The sequence below is a fragment of the Astyanax mexicanus genome, chromosome 3 (assembly GCF_023375975.1).
Source record: "Astyanax mexicanus isolate ESR-SI-001 chromosome 3, AstMex3_surface, whole genome shotgun sequence".
Classification (NCBI taxonomy): domain Eukaryota; kingdom Metazoa; phylum Chordata; class Actinopteri; order Characiformes; family Acestrorhamphidae; genus Astyanax; species Astyanax mexicanus.
Window position 1 is genome coordinate 10,130,840 of NC_064410.1, and position 23,562 is coordinate 10,154,401.

The 23,562-nt window shown below is 39.4% G+C and overlaps 2 long non-coding RNA genes and 1 pseudogene across 2 annotated transcripts in view; 1 reads left to right on the plus strand and 2 right to left on the minus strand.

The window, feature by feature from the left end:
• Positions 1 to 3,285, minus strand: part of LOC125799351 (uncharacterized) — a 68,437-nt gene extending 65,152 nt beyond the window's left edge. The window contains exon 1 of the long non-coding RNA XR_007438265.1: positions 3,215 to 3,285. This is a non-coding gene — a long non-coding RNA (uncharacterized LOC125799351). The remainder of the gene's footprint in view (positions 1 to 3,214) is intronic.
• A 6,269-nt stretch (positions 3,286 to 9,554) lies between these two features.
• On the plus strand, positions 9,555 to 13,305 carry LOC125799349 (uncharacterized). The gene is made up of 2 exons (XR_007438263.1): positions 9,555 to 10,092; positions 12,736 to 13,305. It is a non-coding gene; the product is annotated as an uncharacterized LOC125799349 (long non-coding RNA).
• A 4,916-nt stretch (positions 13,306 to 18,221) lies between these two features.
• LOC125799314 (interferon-induced very large GTPase 1-like) lies at positions 18,222 to 22,990 on the minus strand (annotated as a pseudogene).
• Between the last annotated feature and the right edge of the window lie 572 nt (positions 22,991 to 23,562).

The following is a 23,562-nucleotide window of genomic DNA, read 5'->3' on the forward strand; positions in this document are numbered from 1 at the left end:
CGTAGCAACCACCTAGCAACCACCTAGCAACACCTTGGCAACCATCCCGGATACCATAGCAACACCTTAGCAACCGCCTAGCAACACCCTAGCAACCACCTAGCAACACCTTAGCAACCACCCCAGATACCATAGCAACACCTTAGCAACCGCCTGGCAACACCTTAGCAACCACCTAGCAACCACCTAGCAACACCTTAGTAACCACCCCAGATACCATAGCAACACCTTAGCAACCGCCTAGCAACACCTTAGCAACCACCTACCAACCACTTAGCAACACCTTAGCAACCACCCCGGATACCATAGCAACACCTTAGCAACCGCCTAGCAACACCCTAGCAACCACCTAGCAACCACCTAGCAACACCTTAGCAACCACCCCGGATACCATAGCAACACCTTAGCAACCACCTAGCAACCGCCTAGCAACACCCTAGCAACCACCTAGCAACCACCTAGCAACACCTTAGCAACCACCCCGGATACCATAGCAACACCTTAGTAACCGCCTAGCAACACCCTAGCAACCACCTAGCAACCACCTAGCAACACCTTAGCAACCACCCCGGATACCATAGCAACACCTTAGCAACCGCCTAGCAACACCCTAGCAACCACCTAGCAACCACCTAGCAACACCTTAGCAACCACCCCAGATACCATAGCAACACCTTAGCAACCGCCTAGCAACACCTTAGCAACCACCTAGCAACACCTTAGCAACCACCCCGGATACCATAGCAACACCTTAGCAACCACCCCGGATACCATAGCAACACCTTAGCAACCGCCTAGCAACACCCTAGCAACCACCTAGCAACACCTTAGCAACCACCCCAGATACCATAGCAACACCTTAGCAACCGCCTAGCAACACCTTAGCAACCACCTACCAACCACTTAGCAACACCTTAGCAACCACCCCGGATACCATAGCAACACCTTAGCAACCGCCTAGCAACACCCTAGCAACCACCTAGCAACCACCTAGCAACACCTTAGCAACCACCCCGGATACCATAGCAACACCTTAGCAACCACCTAGCAACCGCCTAGCAACACCCTAGCAACCACCTAGCAACCACCTAGCAACACCTTAGCAACCACCCCGGATACCATAGCAACACCTTAGTAACCGCCTAGCAACACCCTAGCAACCACCTAGCAACCACCTAGCAACACCTTAGCAACCACCCCGGATACCATAGCAACACCTTAGCAACCGCCTAGCAACACCCTAGCAACCACCTAGCAACCACCTAGCAACACCTTAGCAACCACCCCAGATACCATAGCAACACCTTAGCAACCGCCTAGCAACACCTTAGCAACCACCTAGCAACACCTTAGCAACCACCCCGGATACCATAGCAACACCTTAGCAACCACCCCGGATACCATAGCAACACCTTAGCAACCGCCTAGCAACACCCTAGCAACCACCTAGCAACACCTTAGCAACCACCCCGGATACCATAGCAACACCTTAGCAACCGCCTAGCAACACCCTAGCAACCACCTAGAAACACCTTAGCAACCACCCCGGATACCATAGCAACACCTTAGCAACCGCCTAGCAACACCCTAGCAACCACCTAGCAACACCTTAGCAACCATCCTGGATGCCATAGCAACACCTTAGCAACCGCCTAGCAATACCTTAGCAACCACCTAGCAACATCTTAGCAACCACCCCGGATACCACAGCAACACCTTAGCAACCACCTAGCAACACCTTAGCAACCACCTAGCAACACCTTAGCAGATACCAGCCAGCACTGCAATCACACTCGCAGTTTCTGCAGGAACTGCAATCTAGTTATTATTATTATTCCACCTGTTTTTTGTCCGGTTAACTAGTGCCGCAGTTTTCGAAATATCGACTTCGTTCAAAAGAGAAAACGTGCGTCCATATCGGGAATGGTGGGCTTGTATACAGCTTTCCGATCGGACTTACGTTTTTCGTAAAAACTTCGTAAGTACGCGTTTTTTTGCCCATTGAAAATGAATGGGCAGAACTTTGCACGCCCGTGGACGTCGCAATTTTTGAAATACGAAGATGAAACCAATTGAGGACCTGTAGAACTTATTGAGCTCTTTCCGAAAATATGCGTTACGAAAAGTTACGACGTACGGATTTCGTACGAATGTCGTACGAAGTGGCCCCATTGGAATGAATGGGGCCAATCGGAGGACCGCAGCTAGATCGAAGGACAGGTAGCTAGAACTCCAGTACTGTGTGTAATGGAGCAGCTATGGGATTAATCAGCGTTAGGTCAAAAGTTTGGACACCCTGGCCCCCCCCCAGTACTGTGTGTAATGGAGCCATGGGTCAAAAGTTTGGACACCCCGGCCCCCCAGTACTGTGTGTAATGGAGCCACGGGTCAAAAGTTTGGACACCCCCGAACGGCCAGAGCAACCTAGCGTGCATAGCTGATTGATGTATTTGCACGTTGCGTAGCAACGTGCAAACACCATTTAATCTAATTTATGCATATAAATCACCTAGCAACCACCTAGAAACACCATAGCAACCACCACAGATACCATAGCAACACCTTAGCAACCGCCTAGCAACACCTTAGCAACCACCTAGCAACCACCTAGCAACACCTTAGCAACCTCCCCGGATACCATAGCAACACCTTAGCAACCGCCTAGCAACACCTTAGCAACCGCATAGCAACCACTTAGCAACACCTTAGCAACCACTCCGGATACCATAGCAACACCTTAGCAACCGCCTAGCAACCACCTAGCAACACCTTAGCAACCACCCCGGATACCATAGCAACACCTTAGCAACCGCCTAGCAACACCCTAGCAACACCTTAGCAACCACCCCGGATACCATAGCAACACCTTAGCAACCGCCTAGCAACACCCTAGCAACCACCTAGCAACCACCTAGCAACACCTTAGCAACCACCCCGGATACCATAGCAACACCTTAGCAACCGCCTAGCAACACCTTAGCAACCACCTAGCAACCACCTAGCAACACCTTAGCAACCACCCCGGATACCATAGCAACACCTTAGCAACCGCCTAGCAACACCCTAGCAACAACCTAGCAACCACCTAGCAACACCTTAGCAACCACCCTGGATACCATAGCAACACCTTAGCAACCGCCTAGCAACACCCTAGCAACCACCTAGCAACCACCTAGCAACACCTTAGCAACCACCCCGGATACCATAGCAACACCCTAGCAACTGCCTAGCAACACCCTAGCAACCACCTAGCAACACCTTAGCAACCACCCTGGATACCATAGCAACACCTTAGCAACCGCCTAGCAACACCTTAGCAACCACCTAGCAACCACTTAGCAACACCTTAGCAACCACCCCGGATACCATAGCAACACCTTAGCAACCGCCTAGCAACCACCTAGCAACACCTTAGCAACCACCCCGGATACCATAGCAACACCTTAGCAACCGCCTAGCAACACCCTAGCAACCACCTAGCAACCACCTAGCAACACCTTAGCAACCACCCCGGATACCATAGCAACACCTTAGCAACCGCCTAGCAACACCCTAGCAACCACCTAGCAACCACCTAGCAACACCTTAGCAACCACCCCGGATATCATAGCAACACCTTAGCAACCGCCTAGCAACACCCTAGCAACCACCTAGCAACACCTTAGCAACCACCCCGGATACCATAGCAACACCTTAGCAACCGCCTAGCAACACCCTAGCAACCACCTAGCAACCACCTAGCAACACCTTAGCAACCACCCCGGATACCATAGCAACACCTTAGCAACCGCCTAGCAACACCCTAGCAACCACCTAGCAACACCTTAGCAACCACCCCGGATACCATAGCAACACCTTAGCAACCACCTAGCAACACCCTAGCAACCACCTAGCAACCACCTAGCAACACCTTAGCAACCACCCCGGATACCATAGCAACACCTTAGCAACCGCCTAGCAACACCCTAGCAACCACCTAGCAACACCTTAGCAACCACCCCGGATACCATAGCAACACCTTAGCAACCGCCTAGCAACACCCTAGCAACCACCTAGCAACCACCTAGCAACACCTTAGCAACCACCCCGGATACCATAGCAACACCTTAGCAACCGCCTAGCAACACCCTAGCAACCACCTAGCAACACCTTAGCAACCACCCCGGATACCATAGCAACACCTTAGCAACCGCCTAGCAACACCTTAGCAACCACTTAGCAACACCTTAGCAACCACCCCGGATACCATAGCAACACCTTAGCAACACCATAGCAGATACCAGCCAGCACTGCAATCACACTCGCAGTTTCTGTAGGAACTGCAATCTAGTTAATATTAATATCTCTACTGCTCTCTGGATGTATTGGTCTCTTATTTGCTTATTAACAGATACAATGCGCAAAAACTACACTCATCATTTACACTTGCTAGCTGTTGTCATGTCTGTTACCGTTTGTAAAACCGCAAAGCACACTATGGATTTAAAAAATCTCTTATAAATCTTCAGAAGCATAAAAGTGTAAAAAGGAGCTTTAGAGTGCATTTCCGGGGCTGGGCGGTTCATGTGCATTGTGAAGCTCCTATTGCCCACGCCCACACCTAATTTCAGTGGCCACGGAAGTTTACCACGCCCACACCAATTTCATTGGCCACAGAATTTCCCACGCCCACACCTAATTTCATTGGCCACGGAAGGTTTGGAGCTTGAGAGTGCATTTCCGGGGCCTGACGACCGTGAAAGAAGACCCTGTTGCACACAGACCCCTCTCTGTCTTTCTGCAGCCAAGAAAATCATTGAGCAATGTCATACATGATAGGAATGGGAGATCTAATCGACGCTTAATATAGTAAAAGATATTGCTTTACAATTGTACAGGTTCATTTTTATAGCAGTAGATAGTACACATAAAGAGTAATAAACGAGTTAAATTTGGTGTTCTTAGTTCTTTGTTGTAGTACATTAAAACTACGTTAAGTTGTTTTCACATTAAGCATTTTAGAAATAAATACCTCCCAAGCTAGGTGTACCCTCGCTCAGGTGAAACTTGACAGAGGTAGTTATATCAGTGTAACTTTAATCAGTCCAGTTTTCTGATTGTTACTTTTGCCCATTTGGCATCGTCAGAAAGAAACTGGTTTCATAATTTTTCAAAATTTCTTCTTTTTAATTTCTGCCACATAAGGATCTGAATTTCAGATTTTTTTTTTATTTTTGTCATCTTGTAAAAGAGTAGGTTGGATTATACTACCAGATTTGTATTACAAAATGCAAACATTTTAAAATAAGGAAATTTAATAGAAATATAGTTTTTCATGTATATCTGCTCGTGAGGAGCAGAAAGATAAATTGAAACCCCAAAATATTTGAAAACCCAAATTTAATACATAAAATGGAAAACATTAAATAATTCATTTTACACACAATTTTCTATTTTTAAATTTAGCCTCAAACAGTCGAACAATTCATACTGAACAAATGAGTGGTTACCCACCGTATTCCGTTCCGTTACATATGTCTCCTGATGATCCTCTCAGACACTCCATACATCACTGCGAATGCTGAAGCTGTTATTCCACAGAGAACATGGTGCTCCAGCATTCTGCTGGGCATGTGAAAGGCTGGGCGACCTGGGCCTGCTATTGTTTATTGTGATTGGATGGAGAAGCGCTGGAGCACTTCTTCAAAGTTTGCAGTTACCCTGTAGTCTATATTTTGGTTAGAGAGAGCAGAAAGTATCCCTACCACCTCTATAAAGTCGTGTATTTGATCAGTGACCAAGTCTGTGGCTACAGCCCCTGATTCCATTTCCTCAGCTAGCCGTAAGATATTTCTAACCAACTCCTGAGAAATGTCCTGCGGATCCATGTAGAGGGGCGCCATGCTGAGGAAAACAATCACAGCAGGCCGGAGCAATCAGTCTGCACCGATCGGAGTTAGGCCTGCCCACTGAGTTTGATGGCTGATGTTGACAGATTTAGTTATTTCATAGTGCACCAGCGCCTGCATGAAATTATTAAATTAATTTAAACATTTAATGAAATATAAATATCACAATCAACTAACGAAAAATGAATTACATAAAATTATTTATGCTTCGTTTTCATATTTTAATAAATAAATTAACAATTTAATTAATTAAATCTCATTTTTAATATTTATTTAATGTTTTAATAAATTATTTCTTCGTTCATTTATTTATATAATATTGTCACATATAACCCTCCATAGGGGGGGCAGCAAAGGGCCTCCGACGGTGAGCGCTGGGCCGTGGCGGCAGACAGGAGGGGCTCCGCTGCGGAGAGCGCTCGGCTGGGTATAGCTGCAGCCTGGAGCACCTCCAAAGGGGAGGAACATACCTCCAAACAGGCGGAGCCTACCTCCAAGTAAGATGGCGCTTGGTGTTACGAGGCCTGGTATTTTTTTCTGACGTTTTGTGCTTGTAAATAACCCCAAAGTTTAATTAATCTATTCAGTTTATTAAATGTTTATTCCTGTTAAATTGCATTTTCTAAGAGTCTAAAAGCACGTTATGCTGTTTATAAAAAAGGGGCTTTTATTTTGAAGGCAGCCTGCAGAACTACGGGGAAAAGCATGGACTGAGGGTACTGCACACAGACAGAGCTTAACACACGATTTAACCCCCATGTGTAAATGCACAAGCTCGTACTTGGATTAATGTTGTTTTTTAAATTTATTTTTATGTTGACTGCGAACAATAAAATAACATTAAACCTTCAGTTAAGTTTCACGCCATCATGCAAATCGGGATTCTACACCAACTTGTGGCAGCAAATGGGATACGGCTCAGCCAGAGATGGTGGAAAGCAGTAGTTTGTTCAATGTATTTTTTTTCGTATAGTTTGTCCTATAAAAAGTTAATTTGTTTAAAGAGGTCAATAAAATATTAGGCTAGTTCGAGATACAGACGCGCCTCGCCTTGCTGGTCATCAAGAGCAAACGGGCACAGTTGGGAAGGTGGGGGGGAGAAGTCAAGCCCATGTTTTTTTTTTCCCCGCTTGTTTGCTGGTAACTTATTTTGAACTTAATTTCCACTATAATTAAAAAAATATTTTAAAAAATCTTACAATGTGATTTTTTTTCATTTTGTCTCTCATCACTGAAGTGTAGCTATGATAAAAATTACAGACCTTATCTTTCTAAGTAGGAGAACTTGCACAATCAGTGGCTGAATAAATTATTTTTGTCTCAGTAAAACAAGTTGCAGATTGCAGATATTTTATCATATACATTTATAAAAAAAGTGAAATAAGTCTTTGATAGTTTAAAATCAACTTGGACCGTGGTGCCAGAGGCATTAGCGAGCGCTGTGTTAGTGGCATTAGCAAATTCGACAACCAGGCTAATAGACAGAACAATTAGCCTCCATGCACCAGCTACATAACAGCCAGCATTTTTATAGATACAGCTAAAAATAGTCAAATAAATATTTAGCTAAGAACATCGGTGGCTATGCAGTTTGTGATAGATTTTGTATATGTTGTTATACTTTATAAAACCATTTATTTTGTTTAAGGAGTTTACTCTTTAAATTAATAAAATATTTTTCAGTTATTGTCGCCAAGAATATTATCACAAAATACACTGTAGCTAAATGGCCTACCAGTGTACCTAGCTAAGCTAGTTAGCTTATTTAGTTAACTACAGTAGATTTCACTAACTAAATTGAAAAAAATGTCAATAGCTAATAGCTGATAATATTTTACTCATAATTTTTGAATGTACTCAATCTCGAGGTAACCTAAACCTAATCAAATATTACTACTGTCATCAAATATTTTCTAAAGTAATCTTGAACAATGGAAAAACAGTAAATTAGCTGTAGCCAAGGGAGCTATTCATGATTTTCCTGAACTTTAACCTTTCCCATGATTCCTAGCTGAAGACCGTTTTTGGTTTCTGGTCAGAGTGTTTACATTATAAGCCAGTCAAAAAGGGGACGTTCCTTGCTGCTTCACTAAAAAACATGGCCAGTAATACGGGTGATATAAAAAGTTGTGTTGACTCTGTTTTAACAGTGCCCCATCCTTCCACGCTATCAGAGTGGGTAGATAACATGAAGCTGTGGACTGAAGTTAGCTATATTGATATAGTTAGTTAGTTACTTCATCTTTTGTGAGGGCGTAGATGGCGAAGAGCTATGTACGGAACTGTGAGAACATAGTCATACAACTACCTTTATAGCAACAAAATAGGAAAGGTACTGTATAAAAAACAAAGTGACTTCATTTTTTTTTTAAGCAGAGCCGGGTCAGACCGTCAGCCGAGCTAAACATCTGGCGTTGGTTGGAGAAGTCCTGCAGTCACCCAGCAGCTGTTTTGTGGAAAGTAAGCCCAGAACGTTTTGCTGTGAAGCATTTGAAAAATAATAAATAATAATAATAAATAACAATACATTTAATTGTAATGATATATTAACATATTTGCTGTGAAGCATTTAAAAATAATAAATAACTAAATAATAATTAATAATAAAATATAATAATAATAATAATATTAATTAATATTATCATTATTATTATTTATTATTTGGGTAACACTTTATTTTAAGGAACACAAATTAGGCGCTTATTAATGTCTTATTATTTGCTTAACAAAGCCAAAATTAGACATTTATAAATGATTTATTCACTACTTATTTGGCTTCATTCTGTGTAAGTGTTATTGGTGCTTAATTAGTGGTCTGTTATGTAGAAATGATTAATAATGGCTGTATTAGTTCTTAATTAGTTCAGAATAAACGGCTTGTACTCTTGGGAATAATTTGATATATCTTAATAATTCTATATATTTAGGAATAATTTAGAATATTTGGGAATAATTTGATATATTTGGAACAATTTAGTATATTTAGGAATTATTTGGTATATTTGTTTACTTTCTGGTGCTATGTAACTAATATCCCTTATGAAACATAATAAATGGCAATATATTGGAAAATATAGTGCAATATATTAAATAATAAGTTTTCATATATGGAAAAAAGGACATCTATTGTTTAATATATGACAATTTATGCATGGACCATTTATGTCTATATATTGGTAAATATAAAAACATACCACAATAAAGACAAAATCTCTAAACTGCTAAACTGCAATATTTTTTTAGACCAAATGCTTTTTTTGTATTTATTAGTGTCTTTCTTAGTTAAGCATTTCACAAAAGAGACAAAAGCGTACCATGGTTTAAAATACATCCTGAATGTGACAATAAAGGTCCACAGTTACAAACCCAATAAACAAAATACATTTACATTTACATCATCTACAATTACTTAAATAAAGCGGTCATATTCATGTTTGCATATTAAAAATTTTAATGTAACAAAGATTGACAAGTTATTACATTTATTTTTTTTTTGCCCAAATGCTACATACATTACACAGACCTAGCCCAAAATCTTATATTTAGGTGTATTACACTTATACAGTCTATTAATTTTACTTTGTGATTTATCATTAATTTTGTGTATAAGGGCATACGAATATTATTATATTATATTATATTATATTTGATTTTTATTATATTGCTAATAATGTATTACATTTTTTAAATCATTTGAAATAATTGCAAGAAAAAAAAGCATTAGCTATGGTCAGTGTGAGTGAATCACCACATACAACAGTTCCTGTAATGTGCTGTGTCTCAGTTGTAACCTGCTGAAAATACCCTCCCTCTCCTTAAATCATAATTGTTACATTTTCAGTTTGAAGATTGAGCAAAAATGTACCCGTGGTTTTCAGACAAGCCAAATTTGGCAGGATAACCGCGAACCTGGCAACTCTGGGGAAAAGCGTTCTGTGATTGGACTGCAAGAGCAGAAGATTTAGACAAACAAGTATCAGCAGTTACAGCGCGATAGGGCGGGACTATGCTTTAGATGATGTTCGGAGAAAAGACGCTAAAATTGGCTCTCAGATTGAATGAACTGAATGAATATACAGGTTATGGTTTGCCCTCGTTTCTTGGACGGAGGGACCAATGCAGTGAGCACTGTGTCAACCAGCTGGATACCTGACTCTGACCCAACAGAAACCTCCCCGCAGTCCTTCTAAAGTTATCTGGCAAGGTGAGTCCTTAATTTAAACAGTAACTCATCATAACACAGTTTAAAGAATCCACATGCTGATAATAAGGCTAAGTTTTTTAAGCAGTTTAAAAATTATAGTGAGGTGTACATTCTTGCTAAACTGCTTAGTCAACACAATTTAAGTTATGAGTTATAACTAAGTTAGCTACCTTAGCTATAGTCTAACTAGCTAACCTAGCTTTAAGTTAACTAGCTACTTTATCTTTAGTTTAACTAGCCAACCTAGCTACCAGCTAACCTAGCTTTAAGTTAACTAGTTACCTTTGCTTTAATGTAACTAGCCAGCCTAGCTTTAATGTAACTAGCTAGCTTAGCTTTAAGTTAACTAGCTACCTATGCTTTAATTTAACTAGCCAGTCTAGCGTTAATGTAACTAGCTAGCTTAGCTTTATTTTAACTAGCCAGCCTAGCTTTAATGTAACTAGCTAGCTTAGCTTTATTTTAATTAACCAGCCTAGCTTTAATTTAACTAGCTAGCTTAGCTTTATTTTACTTAGCCAGACTAGTTTTAATGTAACTAGCTAGCTTGGCTTTATTTTAACTAGCCAGCCTAGCTTTAATTTAACTAGCTAGCTTAGCTTTATTTTAACTAACCAGCCTAGCTTTAATTTAACTAGCTAGCTTAGCTTTATTTTAACTAGCCAGCCTAGCTTTAATGTAACTAGCTAGCTTAGCTTTATTTTAACTAACCAGCCTAACTTTAATTGAACTAGCTAGCTTAGCTTTATTTTAACTAGCTAAACTAACTTTAACTTAACTAGCTAACCTAGCTTTAATTTAACTAGCTAGCTTAGCTTTATTTTAACTAACCAGCCTAACTTTAATTGAACTAGCTAGCTTAGCTTTATTTTAACTAGCTAAACTAACTTTAACTTAACTAGCTAACCTAGCTTTAATTTAACTAGCTAAGCAAGCTTTAATTAAACTAGCTAACCAATCTTTAATTTAACTAGCTAACCTAACTTTCATTTAACTAGCTAACCTAGCTTTAAGTTAACTAGCTACTTTATCTTTAGTTTAACTAGCCAACCTAGCTACCAGCTAACCTAGCTTTAAGTTAACTAGCTACCTTTGCTTTAATTTAACTAGCCAGCCTAGCTTTAATGTAACTAGCTAGCTTAGCTTTATTTTAACTAGCCAGCCTAGCTTTAATGTAACTAGCTAGCTTAGCTTTATTTTAACTAACCAGCCTAGCTTTAATTTAACTAGCTAGCTTAGCTTTATTTTAACTAGCCAGCCTAGCTTTAATGTAACTAACGTTAGCTAGCTTGGCTTTATTTTAACTAGCCAGCCTAGCTTTAATTTAACTAGCTAGCTTAGCTTTATTTTAACTAACCAGCCTAACTTTAATTGAACTAGCTAGCTTAGCTTTATTTTAACTAGCTAAACTAACTTTAACTTAACTAGCTAACCTAGCTTTAATTTAACTAGCTAAGCAAGCTTTAATTAAACTAGCTAACCAATCTTTAACTTAACTAGCTAACCTAACTTTAATTTAACTAGCTAACCTAGCTTTAATTTAACTATCTAGTCTAGCTTTAATTTAACTAACTAACCAAGCTTTATTTTTACTAACTAACCAAGCTTTAATTTAACTAGCTAACCTAGCTTTAATTTAACTAGCTAACCTAACTTTAATTTAACTAGCTAACCTAACTTTAATTTAACTAGCTACCTTTGCTTTAATTGAACTAGCTAACCTAGTTTTAAGTTATAATTTATAGCTAGCTAACCTAGCATTCATTTATAAGTTATAATTAGCTAACCTATCTTTAATTTATGTTATAACTAGTTAACCTATCTTTAATTTATGTTATAACTAGTTAACCTATCTTTAATTTTGGATTTATTACTAGCTAACCTAGCTTTGATTTATAAGTTATAACTAGCTAACTTAGCTTTATTTTAACTAGCTAAACTAACTTTAATTTAACTAGCTAACCTAGCTTTAATTTAACTAGCTAAGCAAGCTTTAATTAAACTAGCTAACATAGCTTTAATTTAACTAGCTAACCTAACTTTAATTTAACTAGCTAACCTAGCTTTAATTTAACTAGCTAACCTAGCTTTAATTTAACTAGCTAACCTAACTTTAATTTAACTAGCTAACCTAACTTTAAGTTAACTAGCTACCTTTGCTTTAATTGAACTAGATAACCTAGCTTTAAGTTATAATTTATAGCTAGCTAACCTAGCATTCATTTTTAAGTTATAATTAGCTAACATATCTTTAATTTATGTTATAACTAGTTAACCTATCTTTAATTTTTCGATTTATTACTAGCTAACCTAGCTTTAATTTATAAGTTATAACTAGCTAACTTAGCTTTAAGTTAACTAGTTAGCTAGCTAAATTAGCTTTGATATATGTTTTAATTAGCTAATCTAGCTATCTCACTTTATCCCATGAAATAGCTATGCTAATTTATTTTGTATTAAGGATTTAGCTGTACATTATTAAACTATCACAGTTTACCTTTAAATTAGGCTTGTTAGCGGTGGGTTCCAAATACTGAAACTTGTTTTTAATCTAAGAGTATTCGGACCCACTTGTAACTAAGTAGCATTGTGTTGCTGGTGGTCATTGTTTGTTTATTTCTCATTTTCTTCCTTTGTTATAAGGTGAAACTGGGGAAGGAAGGTACCATCACTGTCTCAGCCCATTGTTAGAAGACTGCAAAAGCACAAGCTACAGCCAGTGGGACAGCACGAGTGCTACTGATGGAACTCTTTAATGTTTATGTTTTTCTGAACTTTAAGCATACCTTTATCTGTTTTTGTATTATACATATAGTAGTATATGGTAGTATATATTCTTGAATTTATATTGAAGTGTATTGTTAAATATATAATAAAATAAATTGTGATGTGTGGTAATAGATGGTATGTGTATTATTGATAGTAATATATTAAAATATATTCTTTAATACATAGTGAAGTGTATTGTTCAAAATATAAAGTACAATATATAGTACACTGCAAAATATGTGGTAATAAATGGTACATAATAATTGATAAGTCATGTTCATATGTTGCCATTGCTGTTACAGTTACCATTTTAGCTATATTGGTATCTGCACATTCGACCAGTCAGTCAGTCAATCTACATTTTAAATTTAACAGTTGAGAGTCTTAAACCAATAGAAAATAAAACTGCTTGAATTCAAAAGAGAATAAATGTGCTAAAATGTGTTTTCTGTTGTTTCATTAGGACAACTGCATTTTTGACATTCAACTTATGTAAATGGGAAGTCAAACACACAGTTCTTTTTAGTGTCTAATTAGTGATGAACAGAACCTCACTTTAGAATATGGTACACTTCTGGGTGTATAAGTGACTTATTAAGCACTTATTAGCTAAATTGTGATGGAGATTGACTTATTAAATGTTTATTTTGCGCTTTTTAGTGTGTAATAAGTGATGAACAGAACCTTACTTTAGAATATGGTACACTTCTTGGTATATTAGTGACTTATTAAACCCTTATTAAGTACATCGTGAGGGGGATTGGTTGATGAAATATTTAGTCAGTTCTTTTTAGGGTGTAATTAGTGATGAACAGAACCTCACTTTAGAATATGGTACACTTCTTGGTCTATTAGTGACTTATTAAACCCTGATTAACTCAGTAAACTCCAGCACAGCTATAACCGTACCAAACTCACATAGATCAGATTGCGACCAATTATACACTAATAACATGTATGATTTGGCTAATAGTTAATGCTTAATAACCTGCTTAACTGGGTGCTAACATAACTGTTTATAGTGCACTATAAGAACTAATACAGCCATTATTAATCATTTCCACATAACAGACCACTAATTAAGCACCAATAACCCTTACACAGAATAAAGACTAATACGTAGTGAATAAATCATTTATAAATGTCTAATTAAGGCTTTATTAAGCAAATAATAAGACATTAATAAGTGCCTAATTTGTGTTCCTTAAAATAAAGTGTTACCATTATTTGGGACACATGTTAATTCACTGTTTATTTCTAAATCATGGTTATTAAAAGGTTTGGGTATTAAAATCCTGTTTTTGTTGGAGTAACTGTCTCTACAGTCTCCATAAAATTTTCTAATAGATTTTTTGCTACTAGGATTTAACTGCATCCAGCAACAAAAACGTTTGAGCTCTACAGCTCAAATCTTTACCCCTCTAGCCCACGCCTGACATTAGGCATAGTGCCAAAGGGTTTATGTTTGCTTCACCAATCTTTTAATTGAATGATGTTAAACATTTAGTCAATGATGTCTTAAAATGATCATAAACACAAACTGTGAGGGAATTTGGAAATTGAAACAATTAATCATGTTTAACACTGTTTTATAACTTTAATACATGTAACTGTTCAACCCCAATGTTTTTCTGTCAGGCAACAACATGAGAGGGAGGTTTGTATTATCCTATATTTGGTCATGTGGTCCCTGCTGCACTGAGATGGTTAACCAGCTCCTGATCAGTGAGACTCCAGAGGTGATATATTTTGCAAGGATCTTCAGGCCTAGGTAGATTACCAGCAATGTATGTTGTACTTCTTCCATTTCCGAATACTTTCACAAACAGTTGTCACCTCATCCAGCTTATTACTTATGACTTCGTAGCTCATTCCAGCCTTGTGTATGTCAATAATTCTGTCCCTGACATTTTTAGGCAGCTCTCTAGTCTTGCCCATGGTGGAGATGTTGGAGTGTCTGTTGGCAGGAGGCCTTTTATACAGGTGACAATTTGGGACAGGTAACTCTCATGCAGGTAACAATTTCACTGAGATTAGGGTGTGTCAATGGTCTGTGGGAGCCAACATTAGTCATGGTTTTTAGGGGATCAAATACTTTTTTCCCTTAATGAAATGCAAATGATTTTTTATTTAAATATTATTACATTTTCTAGATTTTCTTTTTGATATTGCATCTCTCACAGTTAAAATGAAGCTACCATGAAAATCATAGACTGTTTAATTATTTGTCAGAGTACAAACTTTCAAAATCAGTGGGGGATCAAATACTTGTTTCCTCTACTGTAGGAGAAATCATTTATAATAATGTGTCTAAAACCACTCTACAGTACTGCATTCCATTCATCATCCAGGACTTGTGGGTCACGCACATGATATGAAAGGTCGAACAGAAGAAAGCACTTAATGCATTTATTTTTCACACTTTGTTCTGATTACAAGATACCATAAGTGTACAATAATGATAAATGATATGCAAAAAACAGGTTAATCCATAATATGTAGGGGTACTTGTTAGCATAAATACAGGTGCTTGTCAACGAATTAGAATAATTTGAAATAGTGCAATCATGAAATTCTTTGAATGCATTTTTTGTGCAGAAAGCAAATCAGGTGTTCACCGCACCTGTCCTACTCGTTAGACTAATCACAGAACTCGTTACCTGGATAAAAATTTGCTCAGCTGAGCTTTCCAAAAGGCCCATTTAGGCCATTTAACTGTGACACTGTTGTTTTATTGAATTAGAATAATGGAGAAACTGTTTCATTGAATTAGAATAAATGCTTGAATTTTTGTTTTCTGTGAAGAGTGTTCACTGTGCAGTATAAAGTCAGGGTTGAGTAGAATTTCTAAGTTGTAAAATCAATCATGGGTAAGCAGCGCGACCTCTCAACCGGAATAGTGGCTCAAATTCAAGCCCTTCGCCAACAAGGCTTGACCCAAACTAAAATTGCTGAGCAGCTCGGCATCAGCCAGTCTTCCGTCTGCAAAGCTCTCAAGAAAAACTGCAGCAAGCGCACCAACTGTTCCGGCATCCGAAAAACTTCTGCTCGCAACAACAAGCAGCTGAGAAAGATCGCAGTCAGCAACCGGTTCAAGTCCACTTCCGAGCTCACCGATTTGTGGAACAAGCAGACCGGCGCTGACGTCTCCAGATCAACCACTTACCGTCGTCTGCGCGAACTCGGCTTCAAATCTCGCGTTCCAGCAGTAAAACCGATGCTGAACAAGAAACAAATGGAGAAACGGCTGAAGTGGGCCAAAGAACACGGCGAGTGGACTGCTGAAGACTGGCAGAAAGTGGTCTTCAGTGACGAATAACGCTTCTGCATCTCCTTCGGTGACCAAGGTCCTCGTGTCTGGCGTCGTGGTGGCGAAACCTACAACCACGAGTGCGTGAAAAGATCCGTCAAGTTTCCCCAGAGCGTTATGGTCTGGGGATGCATGTCCGCTCGAGGTGTAGGGAAACTCTGCTTCCTCAAGAAGACTGTCAATGCTGCCGTATATCAAGATGTTCTGGAAACGTTCCTGATTCCGACTGTTGAGGAACAGTTCGGCGAAAAAGACTTCATATTTCAACAGGATCTTGCACCGGCTCATGCGGCAAAGTCGACCAAAGATTGGTTCACTAAAAAACAGCTTGAAGTTTTGGCATGGCCGGCCAACTCGCCTGACCTCAATGTCATTGAAAACCTTTGGGCCATCGTCAAGCGGAAAATTCGCGACAGAAAGCCTACTACGCTGGACCAACTGAAGCAGAACATCGCCACTGCCTGGGAAGCTGTGAGTGCGGAAACTTGCGACAAGCTGGTCAAATCGATGCCGCGGAGACTTCAGGCAGTCATACAAGCCAAGGGGGAAGCCACAAAATACTGAGAAAGTGATGATTGTAATTATAATAAAAATTATTCTAATTCAATGAAACGGTTTCTCCATTATTCTAATTCAATAAAACAACAGTGTCACAGTTAAATGGCCTAAATGGGCCTTTTGGAAAGCTCAGCTGAGCAAATTTCCAGGTAACGAGTTCTGTGATTAGTCTAACGAGTAGGACAGGTGCGGTGAACACCTGATTTGCTTTCTGCACAAAAAATGCATTCAAAGAATTTCATGATTGCACTATTTCAAATTATTCTAATTCGTTGACCAGCACCTGTAGTAATACTTTGTATTTTAAAACATTCACCACCATTAATCATAAACAATAATTAGTACTGATTACAAATAATTTCTAAGTATGACTATAATTAGTCATATAGAGCTCTGATGTTTAACATATGAAGTCATATACAGTCATGTGAAAAAGTTTGGGCACCCCTATTAATCTTAATCGTTTTTAGTTCTAAATATTTGTGTGTTTGCAACAGCCATTTCAGTTTGATATATCTAATAACTGATGGACACAGTAATATTTCAGGATTGAACTAACAGAAAATGTGCAATATGCATTAAACCAAAATGTGACCGGTGCAAAAGTATGGGCACCCTTATCATTTTATTGATTTGAATACTCCTAACTACTTTTTACTGACTTACTGAAGCACAAAATTGGTTTGGTAACCTCATTGAGCTTTGAACTTCATAGCCAGGTCTATCCAATCATGAGAAAAGGTATTTAAGGTGGCCAATTGCAAGTTGTTCTCCTATTTGAATCTGCTCTGAAGAGTGGCATCATGGGCTCATCAAAACAACTCTCAAATGATCTAAAAACAAAGATTGTTCAACATAAGTGTTCAGGGGAAGGATACAAAAAGTTGTCTCAGAGATTTAACCTGTCAGTTTCCACTGTGAGGAACATAGTAAGGAAATGGAAGAACACAGGGACAGTTCCTGTTAAGCCCAAAAGTAAAACAAAAATCAGAAAGGCAGAGAAGAAGAATGGTGAGAACAGTCAAGGACAATCCACAGACCCCCTCCAAAGAGCTGCAGCATCATCTTGCTGCAGATGGTGTCACTGTGCATCGGTCAACAATAGCGCAACTTTGCACAAGGAGAAGCTGTATGGGAGAGTGACGCGAAAGAAGCCATTTCTGCAAGCACGCCACAAACAGAGTCGCCTGAGGTGTCGCCTGAACTGTTTTGGTGCCCAAACTTTTTCATATGACTGTAAGTGAGATGCAGATCATACAACCATATTCTATGTGCAAAAGAATAGTACAAAAAGCTATAAGAATAAAACAACTATTAAACTATATGGGAAAAAAAATACATCGTAGGATGGCTGAGTACTTTTTGTACTGTGTTTTTGTCCTCAGTACAGTAAGATGATTTCGGGGCTGTAGTTGACGATGCAAAGTAATGTCATGTGCAGTTCAAATACAGCTGGGTTTCATTTGCCAGGTAAGATCCATGAAATTTTGTGTTATCATTTGTCTCAAAACCAATGTTCTGTAAATACCAGAACTGTTACAGTTTATTTATTTATTTCTAAACTTGCAACTGCCTCAGATTGATTGAACTTCCAGTCTGGTGGAATCTTTCCTTTACCACTAAAGGTTTTGTGATGGTAATTTTCAAGGTTTTCCTGGAATTCACAAACAAACCATTTCCAGTACGCCAAAGAAGAAAAATCAGGAGAGATGCTCCATTCAGCGTATTTTCCTCCTGCAGTCCAGAACTCTCTGTAAGGGTAGTACTTCTCTGGGTTACCTGCTGAAAAACTCAGGTCCACTGTTGCTACTTTTGTTGTGCAAAAGTTTATAGAAAAGTTGTATCTTTAAAATTGCATCCTTTCATTCCACCTGAGCGATGAAATTCAGTCTGGTGTTTTTCAGTATGATTTTCTTGACTGTTGGTACAGACGGCTCCACAGAAGGGACACTGCTTCCAGCAGCACCTGCAGAAGTGTTTAATCAGAATCTCCTCAGGCTTTTCTCTGAACATCTCTCCTCTCAGATCTGAAAGCTTACAGAGGTTTACTTTTAGCTCTTCAACAACAACCAAGAGCTCTTTTTTAATAACATCTATGAGAACATCATAATCAGTGACATCCTTACTCAGGTGAACTCTGGTGTCTCCTAACTCATCTACAAGACTGTTGGAGAAAATCTCCAGCCACTTGTTGATATCTCCACTGATTAGTTTGACTTCATCTCTGGCTTTTTCTGCTGCACTGATGATAATTCTCTGTTTGTGGTCGATGTGTTCTTTTATTACAGAAACTGCCTGAGGGTTTTCTGCTGCCATGTACTGTCTAACTCTGTCTCTGATGAAATTTTCAAAGTGGATCTTCGGTTGGTTCATGTATGTTAAGAAGTTAGTAAACTTCTCCTCCTTATCTCCCTCCTGCTCTGCCAGAGATTTCAGAATGTGCTTCTCCAGATCTCCTCTGTTCCCATTAAATGGTGTTTTTTCTCTCATCTGATCACAGATGAATTTAGAGGTCATGTTGTACACACTCTGCAGGATTGTTTCTTTCAGTTTAACACAGATTTGGTCTCCAAGCACTGCTGCAGATGTTGCTCCTTTCCAGTAATTCTCAAAGACTTTAACATATTCAGTCTTTTTCCTTTCAAAGTAAAGAATTGGATCATTTGCTTCTCTGTATTTCCTGTTAAGTTCTACAAAGCGTATCTCAGCTTGTTCACACACATAAAGAGAGAGATCAACAAAGAACTCCTTCTTAAACTCAAAGGAGTCATCTCTTGGTTTAAACTCCTGCACTAGTTGTTTAACATCACGTGCAATCTCCTGGATATAGCCTGAGCTGTATCCCTGCACTGAGACTGGAAATGATTCCACTTTTTCTGTTGTTTGTTGGATGACTTCAGCTCCCGTATTGATGTGTGATCCTCTGAGTTAAGAGACTTTCCCCATAAAGGAACAGCTCCCAACTTAACCCTTTTCATAGAAACATAAGTGTAGAAATCAGCAGCAGTACATATCTTTTGGGACCCACCACTCTCCTTTTGTCCAACAACAAGACATTATTCATAAAACTCTCCCAAAATGTTAATGACATCATTTGAGATGTTGGCATCGTTGATTTCTGGAACATCTTTAGTTAATTCAGAGACCCATTTTCCCCAAACTGAATCAAAATCTGCTGTTGGGACTTTATTTTTGCTCCTGTTTTCTTTAAGCTTCAGAGCGAGATCCTTACTCTTTTCAAAGAGGGTCTTTTCATAGTTTATCAGTTCCTCATCCAGATGTTTCCGAATGCTTTTCTGTTTGATGTTGTCATCCAGTTTTCTTTTGGCCTCATCTACAAGATCATCATGGAGGTGTTGTATTTGTTTCTCAATTCTGCTTTTCCACTGAATCAGAGTTTCTTTTTCACTGTCTTCTTCAAAATATACTTTAAATGCTGTTTGAACTTTCTGCAGGGTCTCTGACATTTCTCTCACCAGCTCTTGTTTTCCAACGGTTTCCACTTTTCTACTGGAGATTCTGTTCAGCATCTTGTCTTCTATACTCAGCATGGCACTCCTGAGACTCCAGGTCCATTTCTCATACTCCTCCTCCAGTTTCCTGTACACTGATATCTCCAGTGTGTTTCTGAAACTGAAGACAAAGTTTTCATTCAGCAGAGCCTCCCAGAGATCTTTCACTCGCTGCTGAAACTGTGATAATTTCATGCAGTTTGTTTTTGATGCACGAGAAACAATGTCTCTCTTCAGCTCCTGAATATTTTCACTGTAGCGTGGGTTTGGTGGAGCCATGGGTGGGCTGCCCTTCCAGAGCTGAGAAAAATACTTCACATCCTTCTGTACATCAAATGCAATGATATCACTGAAACATTCTGCATCATAAACTTCATCTTTAGCGGCTAACTTTGTCATTTCATCAAGTTTCTCTTGTAATTGTCTTCTTCCCTGCATCATTTTTTCTCCAGCTGCAACATCAGTAACATTCTGATGAACAAACACACAGCTGGGATTCAGTCTGAGCTTCTTCATCCTCATGAAGGCCTGAACAACAATCTGAAGGATGTCCTGCATCTCTGATGGGTTTTCTCCAAAGATGTTGATCAAAGTCAAGTTTCCAAGACCTGCAACAAATGTTGCCAGTTCATTATCATGATGTAGGGTGTCTTTTCCAGCCAGCTCTAAAGCTCTGAGACCTTCAGTATCAACAACCAGAATGTAGTCAAACTTCAGTTCCCCCTTCATCTCATCAGACACTTTCACCAGCTGCAAGAAGGCTCCTCTGGTGCATCTTCCAGCACTGACTGCAAACTGGAGTCCGAACATGGCGTTGAGCATGGTGGACTTCCCTGAGCTCTGAATTCCCAGAACTGACAACACAAAGACTCTCTGGTCTCCCAGTTTTCTGATGACCTTATCCAGAACTGCTGGAACCCAGATCAGAGGAACATGAGCAGCATCACTGTCCATCAGCTCCATCGGGTGGCCAGATATCATGAGTTCAGCAGCAAGTTCAGGAAGGTAAGAAAGATCTACATCCTTCACTCTATCCTCTCTTCTCTCAGAGACTGAAGCTTCATAAATCTGACCCATCTCTCTTACTATGTGCTCCAAACCAAATGTGGCAGCATTAAGCTTGTTGTAGATTTTTTCTAGGTTTGATTGTTCAGTCTTCAGTTTATCTGAATTGTCATGTTCCTTCGAGAGGCTAAGCATGGCTAGTTCATGATTATTCTTCTCTAGGTTATCATGTTTTTTTTTTAAATCCAGCACTTCATTCCATTTTTGGTCATACTTTTGAAGGAGTGCAGAGAGTGTATCTGAAGTGAAGTCATCAAGAAGGATTGTTGTCCACTTTAGGAAATATTGTTTTTCACTGTCTGACAGTGACCTTAAACTTCCAACAAATGACACCATGATATCACTGAAAACACATGCCCGCTGTTTCTTTCTTATTTCTCTTAATTCTTCTTCTTTCTTGCTTTTCTCTAATTCTACAGTCTCACTTTTAAGACGACGTAGATCTTTGTTTTTCTGGCTCCAGTCATGCCACAGTTTCCCCTGGCAGGGCAGGAGTTTTTCTTTGACTGTTGATGGATCTTTTCTCTTCAGTAATCTCATTATCTCCTGTGCAGCTTCCTTTCCTCTCTGACAGTCTTCATTATCCTCATCCACCTTCATCTCTGAGTGTTCTGCTATGTTCTCCATAGTGAAAGTCACAGGCCGTTCTGAGAGGCAGTTCTTGATAACTTCTCTAAGAGCAACAGAAACATCAGACTGGTTTCTTCCCTTCAGTGATACTCTGTATTTTCTGTCTCCGATCTCACACACATCATCTTCACCCTCATCATCTTCATCAGTCAGAATAACAATAAGTGGAGTTGAAGACTTCCAAAGTTCCTTCACAATAACCATATTGTTGTCATTCCGATCAAGTTGAGGTAACAGTACAACATTCACAGAGGACATTTCAGTAAGAATCTTTCTCTGAGTCTCGTTGATGCTGGAATCTCCATGTAGATTACAGAACGCTACACAGTCTGAGAAATGATCAGTGCTTTTCCCAGATGGGAGGTACCAGGCGATTTCCACCACTCCGTCCATCAGTAGACACTCTCTGCTGCTGCCTGGACAGTCCCTGTGGAAGAACGTGTCGTGCTTCTCATTGATCAGCCTGTTCATCAGCTGAGACTTGGATGAGGAAATGGAGCCAATCCTGAAGAACGCCACCATTGGAGTTTGAGCTTTGTGCATGGGCAGGGTCTTACTGGTGAATTCGCCTGAAGTATCCATGGTCTTCCAGCTTTTACTGATCTGACGCATCGTCCACAGAGGGAATTCAATCTGTCCAGTGAAAGGATTTGCAACCAGCAAAGGAACTGCGTACTGACACTGAGACAACTTAGTTACCATGGTCTGCTGAAGAAAGGGATCTGCACAGAGGAACACTGCCATCTGAATATCCATTGGATGACTCTGACTTTGTGTTCGCTGTTTTTGTTCTGCATGCTGATCTTTTTTTTCAAATAGAGCATCAAAGCCAGCTTTTCCAGCTGCCTGCTGAGACTTTGTTATTCTGGGTTCAGATTTGAAAGAGAGGTGTCTTGCTTTGTAATCTGTTGTTAGAAGCCGCTGCATGAAGGTGTGAACAAGATCTTTCTCTTTGTTGGCCTCCTTGTATTGTAATGAAGGTGTTAGATCAAGAAATTGAGCCATGGTGAGTGCGCTCCCATTTTTGCCTTCCAGACCAAGTTTCCCCAAGAGATCCTTTATGCTGTCTCTTGAGTCTTCTTTCTAAAAAAACAATAAATAAAGCAAAATAACTACAATTACTTCTATAACTTTCTTTGTCATGGTTAATTAATATTTCAATAGGTATTAATGCATATACCATAAGAAACTCAGCTATGTATTAATGGCAAGTTTAATGTGTTCCCACACACCCTGAACTGATGAACAATGCTAATATACCAGCTTTTTCCAAGCTCCTGTCTCTCTACAGTCAATATAAGCCATCTGGACACAGTGGGGGACCAAAATATTTAGAATCAGAGTGTCCCTGAACAAACATCCCTATAGAGGATTTGTTACACAGAAAAGGGAAAAAGAAAGCAACTTTAATAGCAGGAGTTGAACTTAGGATTTGGGGCTCCCTGCTACCAGGCATAGAGAACTTTCTAGGCTTCACAGTGGGTGAAGAATCAGAGAGTGTCCTTGTGTTTTCATACCTGACATATGCATTGTCCGTTTTTTTCTAGTTATGTTGATTAATGGTTTTATGTCAGCTTCTGTACATTGAGGGAGGTGGGATCTCATGGCCTCATTAGCTTTCTCCAG